The following is a 23,439-nucleotide window of genomic DNA, read 5'->3' as shown; positions in this document are numbered from 1 at the left end:
AAATCGGCCATACCAAATCAGGGTTATTTCTAAAAATTTCCAGATTTCCTTTTCCTTATGCCTTTCCTAAAGTCGGCTGTTCAACCAAGTGCAAAACAGATTTTTGGTAGCTTCCTATTCTACCCGAAACTATCCTCCAAAATTCCAGAATTTCCTCTTCTTAAATCCCTCTCAAAGTCGGCTAGAACTTCCTAAAAAATTGTCCAGATTTGGTAGCTTCTAAATTTTTTCCAGAATTTCCTCTTCTTAAATCCGATCCTTACCCTCCAAAATTTTTGTCCCTTACTCTCCCTCAACAACAAACAATTCGGCCCCCCTCCTTTTTGCTGCACACAAGGACAGATTTGACTCTTGGTCCTAGGCAATGGCTTCACAAGATAATGCAAGTGATGTTACACAAGAATTTCCCAAGCGGCTTTTTGTACGAAGAGAGGTGCAAATCTTCAAGAATCAAGATGGTCAAGATCCTCAAAAATCTCAACGGGTGATACAAGTGATCAAGGCTCAAGGTGCTCAAGATTTTCAAGAGGAGGTTGGTCAAAACTTTTGAGTAGTCTTTTTTTTTTGTTTGATGTAATTTTCTGGTTTGTTGGAACAATTGCAACAAGACAAAATTTGGCAAATAAAAGTGCGGCTTCCTTCTTTGTTGTTTGCTACCCGAATGCCTTTTCTCTTTTCCTTTTTCTATTTTTTTTTTAACTCTAAGAACACACAATTACTCGGCTGTTTTTTTTTTTTTTTTGGGTAAAATTCCAGAATCTAATGTCAAACCAATGTTCTCCTTCAATCCTCCAATAATGATCAAGACATGTATCAAAGTTTCAAGACTTCAAGATTAGTTTCAAGAAACTCAAGAAACCCTAGATTATAGTAGTCCCTCTTCAAGATTCCAACCCCAAACAAGTTTACCCACAAAAATCAGTTTAGGAATTAATGAAAACAACTTGGTGGAATAAACTAAAGTTTGGACAGATTTGGCAAGAAACTCGCGCCCAAGGAAACCCTAGTTGCAAGTGAAACCCTAGCCGTCGCAATTTTTTTTTTTTATCCAAACAGAATATGCAAGGCACACAACTCGGTTACACTTGAAGGCAGGCTTCAAGACAGAATCACACAACAAGTAATGCATGAAGTGGACGCGAAGCAAAAGAAAACAAAGAGCGACGCAACAAGAACAAGCAAGGCGGACATAAATTTTTTTTTTTTTTTTTGTAATAATAATCGCACTTAACACAAAGAGAGACACGACCAGTTTTGTAAAATAAAATTGACCAGAAAGCTTACGAACAAACTCAACGGGATATACTTGATGTCGTCGACTGGCTCTGGATACCAACTGATGTGCGACGGATCTAGACGAACACCAAGTTGGGATGATTTGTGGAACTTTGACCCTTCTAGAATCACGAGCCACGAACTAAGGAGATTCCTTAACCCAAGACTAGCAAATTTAGTGAACCAAAAGTAAAGATAGAAGAACGCCACAATCAAGGAGACTACTTGATTGATAAGTTCAATGAACAGCTTGAGATTGATTCTCAAGTATTCAAAAGAAATTCTCTTGAGGCAAGAGAGAGTGAATAAACTCACGAATATTTTATAAAATCTGAATTGTCTTTAATGAATGAAAACCTAGGCTATATATAGCCTTACAGGACTCAAACCCTAGAATGTCCAATGGACGACCTTGCCCTTCATTTAGGGTGAAAATATCTAACAACTAATGGACTAAAATTAAGACTCTGAATTCGGCCAAAGTGAAGTAAAATTGACCGAAATTATTAATGCTAACAACAACTAATAATGGTAACTAAAAAACCCTAATTAGCAAGCTAGTATTCCATGAACTAGTCTTCATTTGGTTCTTCCATTTGAAGGAAAGTGTAGAGAGTAGTTTCTCCATTATGTAATCCTTCAATGGTCCTCAAGTCATCACCAACTCGTTCTTGAATCGTGCAAACAAGAGCTTGAAGTGAATCTTGAATTCTCCTAGCACGCGCTCTTGTAATTGGACCACTGGGTATTTGCATGACCTGAGCACTAGAAGTTTGAGCAGCCTTGAGCCCCTCCTCATTAGTCTAGTCAATTACAATCAAAACACTAATACAAAAGTGCCTCAAGTCGGCATTTGCTTAACTCCTTCCAATCGGGTTCCTGTTAAGGAAAACAAACTAATGGAATGAGCCAATACTCAGTGAGGCTAAGAAACACACATGCAAACACATAACCCAAGTAGCAACAACAATTACGTTGTAGATGAAGCTATCAAGTTCGAATAATTCACACTTCAAATAGGAAAATAAACGGAAACAATTCAAGGATACTGTAGCTCTCAGGAGCTAAATTCCACGTAGTCGAGTCAAAGTCTTGATCACAGCTCATGTTGACACTCCGTCAACCACATAAGTATCAAATCCGTAGATACACCACTTTTCTTTGAATCCCGTCACCGTTACACCCCTTACCGGGCCCGCTCATCAAAGTTTTGATAATACTCGAGTATATCATGGCAATACTGCGCGAGTAATGCCGAGCAAGATCTCTCCAATAGATCATGATCTACGAATATCTCATGGTTTGCTAAGCTTATCGACCAAGCCCATGCTGGCTCGAATCGCAAAGCTAACCAACGAGTTTGGGCGTCCCCCGAATACAAATACGAATACGAATACGAATATAAGTCAATGAGCAACGCTCAAATCGACGATTCCAAATAGGAATCACAAATACGAATCACATAGACGAATCACAAATACGAATCACATCCACATTATTATGTACAAGTCGAATATGAATTCACATAGCAAAATACGAATATAATTTCGTTCGAAAGGGAACGAGTGCGGTAAGTACACACTCGTCTCAAAATTTCAAATTCACATAACAGATAGGAAACAGTTAACCACTTAGCAACAAATTCATGCACTTGACACTCACCAATCAAAATAAGAGAGTGAGTGCGTAAACAAGCCTTTAGGTGTTCCCCTCGAGATCCTCGTAAAGGTCTTCTTGAGCACCTGAGCAAACAATAGTTATCTATTACACACTATCACTTGAAAATCCTTTCTTATCAAGAGAGGGATTGTACACTTGTACAATCTAGAAAATACCATGGAATGGGGCTTTACTTGCTCAAAATTTAAGGTTCTAAAGTAGTATTTATTAACACAAGTAAAAACTGATTTCCTTCATGAAGACAAGCTCAAAATGGTCAATTAGTATTGAAGGATAGGGAAGAGTTTCAAAAACTCAATTCCCGTCAAGTTTGAAAATTTTCTATTTGAGGTTCAATTTTTGAAAAATTGTATCTCACTCTTCGTATGTCCAAAATTGGAAAACTTGATACCGTTAGAAACTACTTTCAAAGTACTAAAAGTTCCTATATGACATTTTTCCAAGATTCCAAATGGATAACATTCAAAATTCAGCTCAAAATTGCTGTTTTGGACCATTGAGACAGTTTCTGGGTTGGTTTTTGGCCAACTTTGAAAATTCGGCAAAATTCACACAATGCAAACTAGCCTTTGAAATTTGGAACTCAATTAGAGTTACAAACAAAGTGCAAAACAAAACAAGCGGGACAAGAATTGGAATTTTGAGCTCCAAGATATGGCGGCTCAAATTTACTGAAAAAGTGAGACCGTTAGGCCAAATTCCAGATTTAATTCACGAACGTTGGGACTTTGATTGAACATTCAAACGGACTCGGTGTGAGAACCCGTAATTTTCTTATTTTCTAGGTTTTATTCTTTTTAATTGCGTGATTTTCTGCATTTTCTTTATTAGGAAAATTTTCTAGATAATTTTTATGAGTAAATATAGTTTTTAAATAATTTTTTTAGTATCGGTTAGTTTTTGAGAAATTAAGAGCATATACCGGATGTGGGACCCACTAGTGCGGTAAGTTCGGTAAAATTCGGCCAGTTAGGTTAGGTTTTGGATACCGGGTTTATTTTAGCAGGTGTTAAGAGATAATTAGAGGTTACCCAATGGATGAGATTTGGAGAGACAAAAGGATAGCCATGCATTAATGAGAGTGACAAGTGTCACCTTGTGAGTTGCCCTTGCTTTTGACCACTATTCACCACTTTATCAATTAAACAAAAATTGACCCAAAATTACCCTCCATTTCAAGCTTCTTGGCCTGCCATCTTCAAGAGAAAAGAAAGGAAAAAGCTCTCAAATTTCTTGCTCCAATCTTGCTCAATCTAGCAAATCAACCGTTTAATTTTCCAAATTCTCCAAAAAAACCTTAGTTGAGTAGTAGTGAGGTTAGTTGTGAAGTGATTTGGAAGCAAGAGGTGTTAAGTTGGTTCTTTTCTTGAGTTTGCAAGGTAAGTGACTAAGACACCTTTCCTTTGATCTTAATGATGTTCAATTGGTAGCTTGTGTGAGTTAAAGAGCTAGTTTTAAGTGATATTTCATGACTTTTGGTTGAGATTGGTGAATTTTTCTATCTATTCATGATTTTTCTGTTTTATATGTTTTATATTGGTTGGCCATGGATGATGGTTGGAAATGGTCTAGAATGAAGTTATAGTGCGTAAATTGTAGCGAATTGCGGAAAATTTCCACATTGTGCGGAAAATTCCAAATTAGGGTTTCAATTTTTCCCTGTTCTTCCCGGTACTGTTAGACCTAGTTAGAGGCTGAATTACCCTTAGGGTAAAACATGAAAGTTGTATTAAATAATATTTTATAGTTGCCTACAAAATTTCATCCCAATCGGAGTAACGTAGCCTGTGAAAAGACCGAAATACCCCTGCTGCCCTGTTTCTGTCCGAAACTGATAATCAGCTTCTGTAATTGGTTAGTTTGACCGGGAATAATACTGAATTGATTGTCGATGTCTTCTGAAGAATTATAGCCTCGTATCTTAGCTTTCAACTGGCTTTGGAATTACCTGAATCGGAGTTGTTTGTGCTGAGATATACTTGAATGAATCGGGACTGCTAGTTGAATTTCACAGTGAGCTTCGAACTGGAAAATCTGGGGTTGTTTTGATAAATTTGACCTAGTTAGGGTGAGAACTGGACTAAGTAGTCTTCATCAAAGTTATAGCCATCTGTCTTAGCTTCGAAACGGTATAACTTGTACTTCAATCCAATAAGCGTAGTTTCGGTTAAATCCGATACGCTAAGTAGCGGTGAATCTGCCTTTTTGGTTTCCTAGCTTAAAGCTCATTTCCGGTCATTTTCCTAGCTAAATCTTGTACTTGAATGACTTTGAGCCTATTGAACGGCTGTTGTGATGAATTTATATTGTGTATGACTTTGGGATTGATTGAGAAAAATACTGAAGCCATAAGTGGCTGGAAAAATAGGTAAATACAGAGGGCATGCTGCCCAAAATTTTTGGGCTATGAGATTCCTTCAATTGAGTTGATCTTAGTACAAATGAAAGGTTTTAGGGGTTGTTTGTAACCCTAGGATCAACTGTTATTTTTTTGCTCAAAAGTCATATTTTATTCTTTTGTACTAGTACTTAACCTGGAAAGACGTACGACATGTAGTCGAGCCTCACTTGTGCATTCTGTTTACTCGATTTTGGATATGAAACCTTCAATTGGTTTACTTTGATGATTTTAGGGTTTCTTGGCAATTAAAGCCAGTTTGAAGTGAAAACTTTTGAAGTATCTATACTTGAACCGGTGAGTGTACAACTCCCCTCATTTGCTGTTTAACTTGGTTTCTGCCCCTGCAATCTGCGATTTAAATGACTGCACTATCTGTTTATTCTGTTTGAGACGAGGGTGTACTTTATCACACTCGTTCTCTTATCTGTCCATATGCCTATTTACTGTGTATAATCTGTTAACTGTATCTGAGTCTGTTCGGACGTCGTTTGGAGGCTGGTATCCAACGACCTTTCTGTGACCTCTGAGCTCAACACCTGTGGCTAGTTACTCAAGTCGGGCCGGCAAGGGCCTGGTCGATTAGATAACGAACCACAGTAGTCTGTTTTGGGAATCTTTGGGTATTGAGACTCGTGATTCCGGTATACTCGAGTATTACCATTACTGTTCCTGAATGGAGTTCGGGCCCGGTAGGGGTATGTTTGGTGGACAAAAATTGGTGTAAAGTGGGGTCTACGGATATGTTGGTTCTATTTACGTTGACGGAGAGTCAACGGGTTCGGATCAAGTACTGCAAATGGAAATCTGGCTCCTGAGAGCCACTTGTATCCTTTCCCTTTGAATCACTGTGTCTAAATGCTTTCCTTTATATCTGGTATATGTATCTGATTGATTAAACGTGAAAGGCCATGATTTTACCCCTATATGTTTGGTACCTCATTGAGCGTAAGGTCACCCCTTTCTGTTGCCTTTGTTTTCCTTACAGGGGACAAACTTGGAAATAACGGTTTTGGAAGAAAAGGGTCAAGCTAGTATATATGTCATATTGTTAAACTCTTTTGAAAACGAAGCCCTAATTGTATTTTGTGTAATATGAGTACCTCGGATCGCACTGTATGTTAATTTGTTCAAGACTTCAATGTAAATATATGTATAAGTGTTTAACCTTGTCTATTAAATGTATTCCGTTGAGACTATGATTCTATGGTTTGGTAGGCATGTTCTCACCTTAGTAGTTTCCAATTGTTCATTTTCTTTGGGTCCTATCGCGCGTACTATGTTGGGTTTGTGTGAATCGATTCCGTAGTCCAAGCGAGAGCTGGGCAGGCGGTCCGCCGAACCCTTTGGTAATTGGAGGAGAATTTCGGACCATTGGTAGGTCTTTTAGGATCTGGTATATGTAGTATTATTTGATATAAAATTAGTTAGAAAACTTGTATAAGAATCGTAGCAATGGACCATTTGTTTACAAAGTTCAAAAACCGGCAAAACTGGAAACAAGGCAGTCCACAAATCCGAACTTGAGTTCTGTTTTTCTTTATGCTACGTGCTGATTCAGAAGTTTCTCAAAACATGAAAGTTGTAGCCTCATAAGTCCTTAATATGCCTACAAAATTTCAGGTCAAACGGATCAGTGTAACCCGAGTTATAGCCAAAACAGTCACTCCTGTTTTGAACACTGGATTGTGTTACGATTTTAGATTTTTGCCTCTGACCATGCTCGGTTCGCCCTGATAACGTGCGAACTGGGTGTTTGAATCTTCATAATAAATGTAGATCTTGGTCTTAGCTTCGAAACAGTATAAAGTTCATCCAAATCCGAGTTCCGTAGCTCCAGTTATGACCAAAACAAGAATGGTTGTCAGAACTGCCTTTGAATTTGGACAGTTCTGACAGGAACTTTGGACCCATTTTTCACCCTGCTCGGTCTTGATTCAGGTTTTTTCCAAAACATAAAAGTTTTAGTATTATGACATACCTTTCCAACACCTTTGGAATTTCTTGATTTGGATTTGTGAGCTGTGAGTTATGGTCCAGTAAACAGACCCTGTCCGTCACCCTAAAATGCAAACTTCTGGTACTGTTTTCCATAATTTTGACCTGCTTCCATTTAGATCTAGATTAAGGTGTCTTCATAAAAATTGTAGCCCTTCCTCTTAGCTTCGCAAAGGTACCTCATGTACTCTGATCTGACACTCGTAGCTTCGATTGTGTTCAAAACAGTTTTTGACACCAAAACGGTTATGCTGCCATTTCCGTTTCCGTATGCCGTTTCCGCGCATGCATGTGCCGATTTTGCCATTTTACTTGAGTTATGCATGTTAGTAGCCGTTTGTGATATATTGTGATGCAATCTTCTATTTCAGACGGTGGTGAGCTAGACGGAGACGGTGGGTCCTACTAGCTACTATACGTGACGTGATCTTCGCTCTTTTGCTATACTTGCTTTTGTGTAAGTATTCAGGCCGTTTTTGTGTATAACCTGCTTATGTGCTTTGGTATGGATGAGAGGGTACTTAGGCGAGGGTGTACTTGATCACACTCGACCTGAACCCTAATTTGTACTTGTGCTTCTTTATGAGCTGTGTATATATGAATTATTTTGGTGCTGAACCCCTTGAGCTTGTAGCTCGGGGTGACTTTTGTGAATTTTGTGAAATATGATGAAGTTGTGGGCTCGATCTCAAGACCTAGACGGACTATTCGAGCTGGCCGGGGCTTGGTCGAAACCAGTCCAACTTAGTCTTAAGGTCACCAAGTTTGTGGTTCTGTGAACCAAGTTTGTGAGCCGAGCTTGTGAACCAAGTTCAATTTTGTTTCATTTGTTCGAGCCATTTTATGAGGTGACTGGCCAGTGTGGGTGATAAGGTGTACGGTGGGAGTAAGTGGAGTTCTACGGACCCTTATTTGTGGTCGACAGAGTGTCGACAGGAGGTCACACATGGCACATGACGTGGCTTCGGAGCCAACCTGTATCCTTAACTTGTGTTGTCACTTTTATATTTTCAATTTGACATCTTTGTGACGTAATTGTTCGTATTACTGTGAAATTTATGTTTTTACCCCTGTTTACTTACTAAGCATATAGCTTACTCCTTTCCCTTCGTTTTCCTTAACAGGGGCCGACGCGGGGACTTTGGGCACTATCACTAGTATAGTTAGGCTAGGTTTGTAATAGTCGGAGAGCTAAGATGTTTATTCTTGTTTTAGTGACCTGTATAAGGACTCCTCTTTGGGTCTACTTTATATTTTTGGTTATTAGCATAAGATAAGCTAGTAGTATGGATAACTCCTTTTGAGGATGTAAATACTCTTTTGGGATTGAATAGTACTCTTTTGGTTTATATAGTTTTATTTGCTTTGTGTTTTGAGTCCTGGCGCGAGCTAGGCAGGCATCCCGCCGATACCCTCGGGTTCGCCCTTGGGAGAAGTGGGGGCATCACATTTTCAACAAAGGAAGGTTTTGATATTACGTGTATTTGGGTGAACGATATGTATATACGTGTATGTGTTGGAAGTACGGTTGAGCGCGGCAATTGAACTAGGATTATTTTATTTCTTTGCCTACATTTTATACTTTCCTTGGAAATATTAAAATTTCTATGCATTTTTATTTTTCTAGTATGAGTTAGTGGACGTTAAATGTGAAACGCATTATCGATGTGGGGCCCGCTAGTGCGATAAATGTAGTGATTAAGAGTGAGTTTTAGATGATATTAAGTGTGTGATTAGAAGTGATAATAATAAGTTAGTGAATTAGAAGATAAAACCCTAGTATACGCGATTTAAGGAAAAACGGCTAGAACCGACGGGTAACGTTCACTATCGATTGAACACACCTCTTGACTACCACTTCCCTACCACCACATACCCTTGATATTGTTGCAAAATATCTCCCTCATCCTCAGCCCTTATAGCAAAAAATGTTGACTCAAAATGCAAGGAAAAGAAAAAAATTTTGGATGGATTTTGGTGGTGCCACTTGTTGGCCATCTATAGCCCTTTGACCAAACCCTTTTGTCTTGCCTTCTTATCTTTCATTTGAGCTCATTCTTCATCATTTTTTTTTGGTTTGGCTGAGAGCAAGGAGAGGGAGGAGAGTGAAGAGATTTTTCCATTTCCAACCTTGAATCCAACCTTTGTAAGTGAGAACAAGAAAAACTAAACCGATTAATCATTAGTTTGGAAGCTTGGGAAGCTTAAGGAACCAAAAATTTCAAGAAGTAGTGGAGGATCACTCTTGCAAGGTCTTGTCTTGAGGTATAATGGCTGATCACTCTTTCTTTCTCCATTAATCATGATTAAGTTGGGTATTAATGTTAGAGTTGTGCTTGTGATGCTTGTTTCAAATGGTTTTGATGATTGGAAGGAGGAATATTGAGTTAGGGTTTTGATTTATTCACTCATATTTCTTGTGGGTTAGGTGTTATATGGTGTATATATATGGTATATAATCTTGTAAAGGAGAAAGTAGTGGTAATTTTAAGGTAAAAATGTGAATTATAGCTTGACTATAACAAAAGTCCAGATTTCTGGAAATTCAAGCTTCAGTTCTACCCGGTTCCATTTCTTGATGTTAGAGGCTAAATTAGGCTTAACATAAAACATGAAAGTTGTAGATAATGATGTTTTATAGTTTCCTACAAAATTTCAGCTCAATCGGAACAACGTAACCTATGAGAAGACAAAACTACCCCTAACTCTCATAGGTTTAGTCTAATGGACAATTTTGAAATTTCACAACACTAACCATGTCTGTTCACCCTAATGTGTATTGAATTAGCCTTTGGCCAAAACACAAAAGTTGTATTGCTATGTCTTAGATTTCCAACGCCCCTAGAATCACCTCGTTTGAACTTCGGTAGCCTGAGTTATTGTCGTTTACGCATAAGGCAGTTAACAAGCCTGAATACGAGATTCTGGTTCTGTTATTTGAGATTTTGACTTCGATACACTACAAAATGGACTAAGTGGTCTTCATCAAAGTTGTAGGCCTTTGTCTTAGCTTCGAAACAGTATAAATTTCACCCCAATCTGATAAGCGTTGCTTCGATTGTGTCCGTTACGCAAAACAACGTCAAATCTGTCTTTTGTTTCTTGACTCAACCTTCATTTCCGCACATGCTCCTAGATTGATTTTGTACTTGTATGACTTGGAGCCTATGGAATGGTTATTCAAATGAGATGATTTTGTATATGACTTTGGGTTTGATTGAGGAAAAGAATGAAGCCATAAATGGCTGGAAAATAGGTAAATACAAAGGGCGTGCTGCCCAAATTTACGCTCGAGAACTAGGTCGATATACTTGCGACTTGAGTAAGGCTTGAGAGCTAATACCACGTGAACCATCTAGGGTATTTACGTTTTCTTTGCCACTTCGACTCAAATAGCGATTTTAAAGTTTTACAAGTGAGTCTAAGTTTTACAAATATTTTACTTATGTCCTTTGGTTTCAATGTACTCTTTTCACTACCAAAACCATATTGATACTTTGTACTAGTATGTATTCAACTTGTCTTTGACTCACTTACATCTTTGATGGTTGAAGCATAATGTGTTCGTTTGATTATTAGGGTTCCTTGGTGATTGAGAGTATTATCCGGAAGGAAACTTTGGACGTTATTTTGCTTAAATAGGTGAGTGTTCCTTGTTGTTATGTTACTCTTGACTATATGCCTTGTTCCATGTTATGGATATTTGATTGAATGTTAAATGCTTTCAATGATTGCTAAAAATGAGTTTCTAGGCGAGTATGTACTTTATCGCACTCGACCTAAATGAATGTGAAATTTTCAATGATTGAACGATTATATATGCATGAATGTAAGTCTGATGGCTGAACTGGGCCCTGACCTTCGTTATTGATCGACTCGAGCCAGAAGCGGACTCAGTCGGGCGATTTAGTGACCCTGGGTGAACGTTTGGTATACTCGAGTATTACCTTGTTGTCGGGTGGAGTCCGGCCAACGTCCCGAAGGGGGTGAAATGAAATGAATGAACGAGTGGCAATGAATGAAATGAAGGGTTTTACTTATCAAAATGCATTTTTAAAATGATTGGAGGAATAAGGGGAATGATAGGACAATGAACGAACGAACGAACGAACGAATAGCTCCCTGTGAGCACGTATCCTTTTAATGAATGTGTTGTTATCGCTTTTCCTTATAAACCTTTCTTGAACTGGATTAATTATTTGATTATGTGTTCAGAACCTCACTGAGCTTTTAGCTCATCCCTTTAGTTTTGTTTTCCTTAACAGGGGAAGGCGAGCAAGGACGAGAGCTTGATAGAGACTAGCCTAGACTAGTTTCTTTGATTTTGTAATGGTTCTCGCCCTAGTGCTCGGCACGGGCTGGATGTATGGTGAATTGAGAACCTTTGTATATTCGATGATTGTACTCCCTTTTGAGATAGCAATGTATATAAGTTGTGCTTTAAGTTTTGGATCGTTGTTATGTTTATTCTGGTTTCGATTGAGGATTGAAGTGAACGACTGAGTTCCGGCGAGAGCTGGGCAGGCGGTCCGCTGACCCCTTTGGTTCGCCTTAGGGGGAGGTGGGGCTGTCACAGTTATACTTTCCTTGACTTCATGGCTTGTTGTAATTCTTGATAATGTGTTAAGTGCTCTTAATGATTGCCAAAACGAGTTTTCTAGGTGAGTGTGTCTACTTTATCGCACTCGACTTAAATGAATGTGAAAATTTCAATGATTCAATGATTGAAACGTTACTTGTGCATGAATGTAAGCCTTTTGGCTGAACTGGGACCTGCCCTTCGTTACGGATCGACTCGAGCCAGAAGCGGACTCGGTCGGGCAATTTGGTGACCCTGGGTGAATGTTTGGTATACTCGAGTATTTCCTTGTAGTCTGGTGGAGCCTGGCCAACGTCCAGGAGGGGGTGAATGAAATGAATGAACGAATGTCAATGCAAATGAGGGGTTTTACTTACAAAAATGCATTTTCAAATGATTGGAGGAATAAGGGAATGAAAGGAGAATGAATGAATGAATGAATGAATGGCTCCCTGTGAGCACGTATCCTTTTAATGAATGTGTTATATCGCTTTCCATTGTAAATGTTTCTTGGCTTTATTGGCTTTATTGGTTAATGCATTGGCTTTATTGTTTGATTATGTGTTCGGAACCTCACTGAGTTTTTAGCTCATCCCTTTAGTTGTTTTCCTTAACAGGGGAAAGCGAGCCAGAACGGGAGCTTTGTGTAGACTAGCTTAGTCTAGATCTTTGAATTTTGTAATGGTTCTCGCCCTAGTGCTTGGCACGGGCTGGATGTATGACGAATTGAGAACCTTTGTATATTCGATATTTGTACTCCCTTTTGAGATTGAAATGTATATAAGTTTCGCTTTAAGTTTTGGATTGTTTCTATATTTATTCCTGTGGTTTTATTCCGATTTTAATTGAGGACTGAAGTGAACGACTGAGTCCCAGCGAGAGCAGGGCAGGCGGTCCGCCAAACCCTTTGGTTCGCCTTAGGGGGAAGTGGGCTGTCACAGTTGGTATCAGAGCCTGCTTCGCGTGGTCTCTGCGCGGAGTGAGCTTGGGCTAAGTGGTGAATAAGTATGAAGGACTAAGTGCTCGTTCGAGCATAAGCTATGAATTGTGAATGTTATAGGCCTTAAATCTTTCTCGTGGTATCTGAGGATCATAGATAGGTACGTCAGGTAGGAATTTCGATTGTAGATAGTTTACTCTTGGGACTGGCCAGCTCGAGATGTGAATTGTCTTATTTCGGATTCTCGTGCCCGAGTACTCTAGAGTTCAGGCGATGCTAAGTATGTGAGATTTGCATTTTGGGAACATGAACAGGCTTTGTTTGGCTAGAATGAGTACAAGAGGTCAACGGACGTTTAGTTTGGATAGAAAGTGACGTGAGAGACCGGACAGGGTTATTTAACTGAGACTGGAACGACATTGTCTTTTCTTTTGATTCGTCCTTATATTGTTACTACATGACGTTAGTTTGTGTATTTGTGTATATGATTACCTATCTAACTTGATATGTATGTGTGTATTTGATCATCTGTCTCCTTGATATATGGTGTGTTATGTGTGTATATGTCTATTGGTGTAGTGGTGTGCTAGAATTTAGTTACTTTAGTTAACTTACTGTGTTTATTCATTAAATTACCTTTTGGAAAAGAGAGAGAGAGAGAGAGAGAGAAAGAAGGGTATGGAGGGAAGAGGTAGTCGCGGACGTGGTCGTGGTCGTGGCCGTGGGACTAAGCGAGCCCAAGAGCCAAGAGAAGAAAGGGAAACAACAGTTGAACAAGAACAAGGACCGAGGGTTGAAGCCGAGGACCAAATGGCGACGGCAATTCAACAAATGACAAACATTTTAGCAAGGTTGGTGGACCAACAAGGTCAAATACCTGTGAATCAACCCCAGAACCCTGAAATAGGAGAAGATCGGGCTCTGGAGAGGTTTCAGAAGTTTGCTCCTCCGAAATTCCTTGGAGGGTCTGATCCGGATGTAGCTGAACAGTGGCTGGAGGCCATGATCAACATCTTTGCAGCTTTAAACTACACTGAGCAAAGACAAGTGAACTTTGCTGTGTTTCAATTTGAAGGACCGGCCCGAGCATGGTGGAATGTGATTAAAGCAAAGTGGAAAAGAGAACGGACTGTATGGACATGGGCGAACTTTATAAGAGAATTTAACAAGAAATACCTCCCACCTTTAGTCCAAGAAAGGAGGGAGGATGAATTTATTGGGCTACGCCAGGGAACCTTAAGTGTGGCTGAATATGAAACGAAATTTACCAAACTATCCAAGTTCGCTTCCGAATTAGTGGCCACGGAACAGAGAAGAGTGAGACAGTTTATACAGGGATTGAATTTGAAAATTCAAGAAACTCTAGCGGCGGTTCAGGTTAATACGTTTACGGAGGTCCTTGAGAATGCAAAGGTACAGGTAAAAGCCTCCCAAACTCGGAAAAGAGGTGCAGCTGGTAGTGTGGTTAAAGAACTTAGTGAAACTATAGCACCTTCCAAAGTGCAGAAAGTGAACCCTTTACCCCATCCGCCATGGACAATAGAGGCGTTAGATGAAAGGTCTACAAAAGGAAGCCAAATCAGACATGAGGAGATTTCTCAAGAAAGCCAAAAGGTGGCTTCTCACTTGACTTGTGGCTACTGTGGAAAGGCCAATCACACCGAGAATGATTGTTGGCGAAAAAGGCGAAAGTGTTTGATTTGCGGAAGTGGTGATCATCAAGTTAGTAACTGTCCGAGGAGACAGCCACATGAAAGTAGTACTCCGCAACTGGATGGAGCCAAATCAAAACAAGCGAATGAAAGAGGGAATCGAACAAGTGCACTGGCGAAGGTTTATGCGATAGACAACCAAACAGTTCCGGACACGTCTGAAACAAATAAAGGTAAAACAAAAAAAAAATTTCCAGGACGAAATTTCTTAAGGGGGAGAGAGTGTGAGAACCCTAAAAATTTTCACATTTTCTCAGCCTTTTGTTTATTCTCACTTCCCCTTTTAAGTGAAAATTTGTTAACCATTTGTTTTAAACAAAGGAAGGTTTTGTTATTACGTGTATTTGTATAAGATATATGTATAGATGTGTATGTGTTGGAAGTACAGATGAGCGCGACAATTGAATTAGGAAAAAAAATAAAGATGTGAAAAAGTGAAGGGCCAAATCCGGCCAGTTCTTGGCCGGATTGTTGAAGGGTTTTAAAAAAAATTTATTCTCCTCTGCCTGGAATCCGGCCGGATTGTGACGTGTCACTGGCAGCCACCAACTTTGACCGTCTGTTTCCTTCCTTTTTTATACTATTTTTTGGCCCAAAATATCTTCATTTCTTCCTTAGCTCAGCCGTGCACCACATAGAGAAGAAAGAAAGCTCTTCATTTCCTAGTTTCAATTTTTGCCCGAATCTTGAGATTTCACCGTTGGATTTTCAAGCTACTCCATACGAGGGTGTACTAAGGAGGTTTCAAGCTTTTGACGGAGTGATTTTTGAAAGGGAAGTTTTAAGTTCCTACCTTTCTTGAGTGATAAGGTGAGTTGCTAAGAAAGTTCCCTTGTTGTTTTGATAATGGTATATTAGTGCTTCGTAGCGGTTAAATATGCTATATTGTGGATGAATCATGGTTTTAAGTCAAGTTGGACCAATTTCTGATTTATTGGGAATTTTTCTGATTTTATATGATAATCATGGGTTGGCCTTGGATTGATGGAGTGAGATGGTGTTAAATGGAGCTTTTGTGCATTAATTGCGATTGTTTGCGGAAAATTTCCGCTTGTGGGGATAAATTCTGGTTTTAGGGTTTTATTTGGGAGTTTTCTTATGGTTGGCTTTTAAGCTTCTAATTAGCTTTGATTGAGGGATATTGTGGCCTAATTGGATGTGTTTTATTGCTTATGAACCGTATGTGTGATTGTGGTTGATTCTTGTAAGATTGGGTATTTGATTGTAAGGTGAAAGTAAAGAAATTAGGGGGAAATGCCGTCCGTTATTTTCTTGTAATGTGAGTGAGTTAAAGTGGATTGGAAATGTGATTTTTGTGTCAAGTTGGATGTATTTCATTGAGAACTACTTTGGTCCTCTTGAAGGAGGTTAGATGAGCTACATGTTATGTAAACTTTTATACTTTCGTTTAATGAAGGTGGTGACCGTTTTAACCGTTTTCAAACGTAGTGCATAGCTACCACTATCCAGTTTTCACCATCAACTGATTACTTATTTCTTGCCAAAATAAAGAGGAATGGTTTAGGGTTTTCTTAGGAATTGTGTCCTCTTTTCACATGATTTTTATCAGGACCTTTGTTATATAATGAGCCACATAAACGATCTAGAAACAATATTTCTTAGCCTATCTAGTTGGATTCTGATTTGTCTTTGGTCCAAGTGTTTTCCGTTAGAAATTTTATAACCCTTTTGAGTTTAGTTTTGCGTTTGGTTTATGAAGCCCTAGTTACCTCTGTCCACAGATCCAAATACCCTCTTTTCACTTGAAAGTCATCTTTATACGTTTTACATGTAATTAGTCGGGTTTCTTCGATTTCACTTAATTGTTTTGCTAGATAAACTATAATATTATTTCTCGTTTAATCTTAGGTTTCATCGGTGACTAAGGGTAATATCTGAAAGGATATTTTGGACGTTATTTTGCATAACTAGGTGAGTGTTCCTTGTTTGTTATACTTTCCTTGACTTCATGGCTTGTTGTAATTGTTGATAATGTGTTAAGTGCTCTTAATGATTGCCAAAACGAGTTTTCTAGGCGAGTGTGTACTTTATCGCACTCGACCTAATTGAATGTGAAAATTTCAATGATTCAATGATTGAAACGTTACTTGTGCATGAATGTAAGCCTTTTGGCTGAACTGGGCCCTGCCCTTCGTTACTGATCGACTCGAGCCAGAAGCGGACTCGGTCGGGCGATTTGGTGACCCTGGGTGAATGTTTGGTATACTCGAGTATTTCCTTGCAGTCTGGTGGAGCCTGGCCAACATCCAGGAGGGGGTGAATGAAATGAATGAACGAATGTTAATGCAAATGAGGGGTTTTACTTATAAAAATGTATTTTCAAATGATTGGAGGAATAAGGGAATGAAAGGAGAATGAATGAACGAATGAATGAATGGCTCCCTGTGAGCACGTATCCTTTTAATGAATCTGTTATTATCGCTTTCCATTGTAAATGTTTCTTGAATTATTGGTTATCCATGGTTAATGCATTGGCTTTATTGTTTGATTATGTGTTCGGAACCTCACTGAGCTTTTAGCTCATCCCTTTAGTTGTTTTCCTTAACAGGGGAAGGCAAGCCAGAACGGGAGCTTTGTGTAGACTGTGACGACCCCACCTCCCCCTAAGGCGTACCAGAGGGTTCGGCGGACCGCCTGCCCAGCTCTCGGCAGGACTCACTCACTCGAATCACGTGCACACAACAAGAACCATTAATAATATCCACAATTCAAGCTTATAATTTACATTGATAGAAATCAAGGTACAAAGTCTCGATACTTAAACTAATTCAAAACTTATACAATCCAAGTACACAATGTTCCGTTCGGGGAATAGCGTGAGTACAAAACCAAATTCAAAACAAAGTCTAAAGTAACTAGACTACGCTAGCCTTTACACTTCTCACGCTTCGCTCGTACCCCTGTAAGGAAAACAAAACTAATAGGGTGAGCCGAAGCCCAGTGAAGTTCCAAATATCAAATTGGCCAACAAGCAAGGAATAACATAGTAATAGTGAAATAGCGAGCAAACAAGTCATAATCAGGGAAATAGTACTTCAACTAGTCAAATAATATCAAGTTTGCAATCACAAATAAGGATACGGTAATCATATCTCGGCTCCATTCCAGCTTGATCAATGGGTAGTTGACACTCCGTCAACTTTCAAGTAATAACAAATCCAAAATAAAACTTCACTACACGCCAATCCCCGTCCACCGATATACCTCCTTTCTCGGGCCCGCACGCCACACGAAACACGGGTGGTAATACTCGAGTATACCGGATTGCCGAGGAGATAACACTCCACTCGACTTAACTAGTAACCCAGGGTTCGTTATCTAATCGACCAGACCCTTGCCGGCTCGACTCGATTAACTAGCCACAGGGTTTCTGAAATTCCAGGCATAATATAATTCATGTGCATGTAGAGCAAGTCAAGTATATTCAATAGCAAGAACAAGTCATATTAGAGCAAGTGCGGTAAAGTACACCCTTGCCCTATCATTCATTTTCATGTAATCACACAAGTCAAGTAAGGAACACAGGTATCAAGTACAATCGGATATTTGAAAGCACTCACCACAATAGTGCTTCTAGTTCTCGCGTCGAGGTGGTACTCCGAGTTTGGAGTCCAAATCTGCTAGAAAATTTCAGTTTGAGAACTTTGAAATACGAGTAGGATTCGAAACTTAAACGTTCCGTTCATTAAGAATCGACCAATTGAAATTCATTTGAAAGACACTCGTGAAAACTTGCTTGCTTTTCAAATCATAAGGTTTTGTAACATAGATGCTTGGAAATAATACTTGAGTTGAAAGTACAAGGAAATTCAAGTTTACATTGGCCATTAGGCTTTTCCTCAAGGGTACAAGTTCAGCCAAGTCCTAACGTATAACACTCGAGAAACATAGTAGCAAAGTTCCTTGCTAATTCAAGTAATAAGTACCTAACCTTCACTCAAGTCGCTAATATAGTTTTCTAGTCCTCGAGTAAAAATTCGGGCAGCATGCCCTTTGTGTTTACCTAATTTTCCAGCCATTTAGGCTTCATTATTTTTCATCAACCACAACCCAACATCACATATATCAGCAATTCATGTCAAGAGCCGTTCCATAGGCTCACAATATCATAATAACAAGAATCACAACAATCACAAGTGCAGAAATTCAATTTAGCAAAAGACAGATTCGACGTATGAATGCGGAAATAACATATCCGAGGTTATGCTTATCGGATTGAGGCACAACCTATGCTGTTTCGAAGCTAAGACTCAGGGCTACAATGTTCATGAAGGTCACTTCGTCCCGTTCCTAATGTAACTTAGCCAAATTCTCAAATTACTAAACCAGAAACCAATTCGTCGGCTGTTTAATCGCATTACACTGTAATGGACATAACTCAGTGTACAAAAGTCCAATTCAGGTGTTCTTAGAGGCATTTGAAATCTAATACAGAATGATACAACTTTCATGTTTCGGTAAAAAGCTAAATCGGTACGGCTCCTAGTCAAAAAACGTGATAAACTGGACTTAACTGATGAAACGGACTGCTGGGGAAATATTTAAAATAGTAAGGGTATTTTGGACTTTTCATGACCTACGTTGCTCCGATTGAGCTGAAATTTTGTAGAAACCTATAAAATACCATTCTCTACAACTTTCATTCTTTGACCTAAGGCTAATTCGGCCTCTAACATACAGTTACAAATTCGGACAGAATGTTGGGGAAAATTTCCAGATTCTGGAATTTCTAGTTTTTAGTGGAACTTTCCTTAATTTCTCACTCCAATCACTACCAAAACACCTTATAAAACCTCAATTGCAATATGTATACATCATACATCAAATTGGGCAGAATTTCCCCAAACCCTAGTTCATCAAATAAAAAGGGGAAAACTTCTAAAACATGATAATATCCATGATTCCACCACAAAATCAAGTTGCTAAGCTTAATTTAACAAAATTGAAAGTAAAACTTAAGAAGATAAGCTTTCTTACCTTGACTAGAGTTCACTAAGTGTAGCCCAAGCTTTCTCCTTCCAAAGTCTCACCACAAATCACTAACTAATCACTCAAAGACAAGTTTAATCGGTTTGTTTTGTTTGATTTCTCACTTAGTTGTTGGATTGAAGAAGAAATGGAGTGTTTTCCCTTGGTGTTTTTCTTCTCCTTCCTCTCGTCCAGCAGCAGCAAAATGAAGAGGAAAGTTGCTGAATTTTTGGTGTTAAATAGATGGTCTTTTGTCTTGGTCAAGAAGCCTTGAGGTGGCGACACTTGTCTTTTAAGCCTCAAATTCGGTCAAGCTTGCTGCCAAGAGAGAAGATATTTTGCTCAAGTTCAATAAATTTGTCTGGTAAGGAAAAATGGTGGTCAAGCGGTGTGCGTTCAATCGGTAGTGCGCGGGACCCACCGGTTCGCTCCGTTTTTCTTAAAAACTCACGTACTAGGGTTTTTACTTCCCATTCACTAACCTTATATCATTGCTACTAGTCACATATTATTTCTCACTTAAAAGTCACTTTTAATCCCAAAAATTAATCCTTACTCTGTACCGAAAATTCATCCGGCGAAAAATCACGAAAACCCTAATTTTGCTCCAAACTTGAAACGGAAGCGTAAAACCCTATTTTCTAGATTTATGTACACTTAGTGTGAAATATTTGGGTAGTGGGCTTTGATAAATAATAATTTTCAAATAAAATGGTATTTTTGAGAAAAATACAAGAAATTTGCGAGTCCTCACAAGACTAGCTTAGTCTAGATCTCCGAATTTTGTAATGGTTCTCGCCCTAGTGCTTGGCACGGGTTGGATGTATGACGAATTGAGAACCTTTGTATATTCGATATTTGTACTCCCTTTTGAGATAGAAATGTATATAAGTTTTGCTTTAAGTTATGGATTTTTGCTATATTTATTCCTGTGGTTTTATTCCGGTTTTAATTAAGGACTGAAGTGAACGACTGAGTCCCGACGAGAGTTGGGCAGGTGGTCCGCCAAAACCTTTGGTTCGCCTTAGGGGGAGATGGGGCTGTCACAGCACTTACCACACTAGCGGGTCCCACGTCCATAATACATTCCAAACGTGACATGTACTAATTTATACGAGGAAAATGATTTAAACACTATACTCACTTATAAAAATCTTTGAAAATTAATATAATAACATGAAGTAAAGAAAATGCATGTGAAGAAATAAAATAAATATAACCTTGTTTTTCGGGTTCTCACAGCTTAGGCGCTCAAGGGGATCTTGAGGAGAATCCCGGAGCCGACTACTAAAGGCCTTTGATTTGGTGAGTGTCAAGTGCATGTTAAATGCTTATGTGATTGAAATGTGAATTGTACAAGTGTTATACATGATACGTAAACTTGTCGAGACGAGTGTGTACTTTATCGCGCTTGTTCTCCTTTAAGTGATGCTACAATTGAATTGTGCTATGTGACTTGATATTCGAATTGTGTGAAGTGAATTGTTATGTGAATTAAGTGAAGTGTTGCTATTACAAACCATATTTGTGTTGTGATGTTGAGTGGAGTGAACCTCCTCGACTTATGTGTACACTCGTGGTGTGACGCCCCCACTTCTCCCAAGGGCAAACCCAAGGGTATCGGCAGGACGCCTGCCTAACTCTCACCGGAACTTACTACAATCCGTAATTCAAAAGTTCGAAATACTTCAAATATTTTCAATATATAATTAAAGTATTTCAAAACATTTCATACTTACAATTAGTTAACCTTCAAGCTTAAATACAACCCAACGGAATATGTACTATAGTCATCTACTCTAATACAACTTAAAGTCTCAAAAGGAAACAACTTAGTATTATTCACGAGCACTCTCGGTCTTGAACCTTGTTAAGGAAAACAAAAACGTGGAATGAGCTAAACAGCCCAGTGAGGTTCCAAGACACTCTAGCAGTTCTAAAAGCATAACACATGTATGGTTCAAGGTTGTATATTGGCACATTAACATGAAACAGTTATCATTATACAGAAATAAACACATATTGAAGGATACGGTGTTCCAGTGGAACCATTTCTGTCAACTTCACCTTATAACTTCAGATCCCTCGGTTTATCTGGCTATCACCTTATCCCTCCAGTGATAATACTCGAATATACCGAAACGGTGGTCCAGGGTTCCAACCTACCCGACCGAGCCCAGTCCTGGCTCGAGCAGGTTAGTAACCAAGGGCAGGATCCAGTTCAGTTTAGAGCTTACAACATGCGCAAGTAATCAAGTAAATCGGTTGAACGGTAGAAATTTGTCATTTTAGTAGGTCGAGTGAGATAAAGTACATACTCGCCTTAAAACGATGGCAATTTCATAAGAGCAATTATAGGTAACACTTAACACTTAAACACGTAAGCAATATGCCGTAATTTCATATGAACACGAAATTTGCGGTAATCAAGTAAGCAGCTAATTAAGTAATCAAGTAAATCGATAAACGGTAGATCGGTTGAATGGTAAATCGATAATCGATAAATCAGTAAATCGGTAAATCGATTGGACGGTAGAAATTTGTCATTTTAGTAGGTCGAGTGAGATAAAGTACACACTCACCTTAAAACAGTGGAAAAGTTCATAGGAGCAATTATCGGTAGGACTTAATAGTTAAACACATAATGACCATGGAGTAAACATGTCGTAAAACTATTCAAGTCACGTACTCCTAAATGGAATACTTACCAATTCAAAACAAGTGAGTAAGTGCTCAAACAAGTGTTTAGGCGTCCGTTTCGAGTGCCTCTTGAAGGTCCCCTTGAGCGCCTGAGCAAATAATAAATGGGCTATCACACATTATTGTTTATAATCCCTAGTTAACAAGGGTGATTGTACGCTTGTACAATCTAAGAAAATATCATGAAAAAGAGCCTTAATTACTCGTAAATCGAGACTCAAAAGTGGGGTTTAATAATGCAAGGAAAAACTGTTTTCTCTCAAGAAATCAAGTCTAAAACAGTCATTTTGTGAGGGCCCGAAAATTTTTCAAATTTCTAGGCTTTATTTTATTTAATTGCACACTTTTATACCTTTTCTTTATTAGAAAATTCCCCAGATAATTTTTATGAGCAAATATAGTTTTTAAATCATTTTTCTAGTATAAGTTAGTTCATGTGAAATTAAGAGTGTATATCGAATGTGGGACCCACTAGTGTGGTAAGTTCGATGAAATTCGGCCGATTAGGTTACGTTTAGTATCCAGGGATTAATGTACTAGGTGATAAGAGACAATTAGAGGTTACCTAGATGGAGGATCATTGGAGAGACAAAAGGATAACTCTAAGTCTAAAAGGTGACAAGTGTCACTTTGTGACGCCCCGAAAAGAATGAGTGTGAGAACCCGGAAATTTTCTAATTTTCTAGGGTTTATTTTATTTAATCGCCCGCCTTTTCTATATTTTCTTTATTAGAAAAATTCCCCAGATAAAGTTTATGAGCAAAGATAGTTTTAAAATGATTTTTCTAGTATCGGTTAGTTTTTTTGAGAAATTAAGAGCGTATTTTGAACGTGGGACCCGCAAGTGCGGTAAATGCATTATATTTTTGACAACTTGTTGGAATTTTGTATTAAGTGATATTATTTTACAAAGTGTTAAGATATTTGTATTGGAGAGACAAAAAGATAAGTTTTAAACCTAAAGGTGACAAGTGTCACCATAAGATTTAGTCTTGAGTTTGACTACTATTCATAACTTTACCATTTAAGTAAAATTGGCCAAAAATCTCTTCATTTCTTACCCCTCTTGGCCGACTTTCTTGCTCAAAGAAAGAAAGAAAAGCTCTCAATTTTCTAGTCTCCAATCTTGCCCAATCTTTCAATTAAACCGATTAATCTTCCAATTACT

The sequence above is a fragment of the Coffea arabica genome, chromosome 11e, assembly GCF_036785885.1.
Source record: "Coffea arabica cultivar ET-39 chromosome 11e, Coffea Arabica ET-39 HiFi, whole genome shotgun sequence".
In the NCBI taxonomy this organism is placed as follows: domain Eukaryota; kingdom Viridiplantae; phylum Streptophyta; class Magnoliopsida; order Gentianales; family Rubiaceae; genus Coffea; species Coffea arabica.
This window is presented reverse-complemented; position numbering follows the sequence as displayed.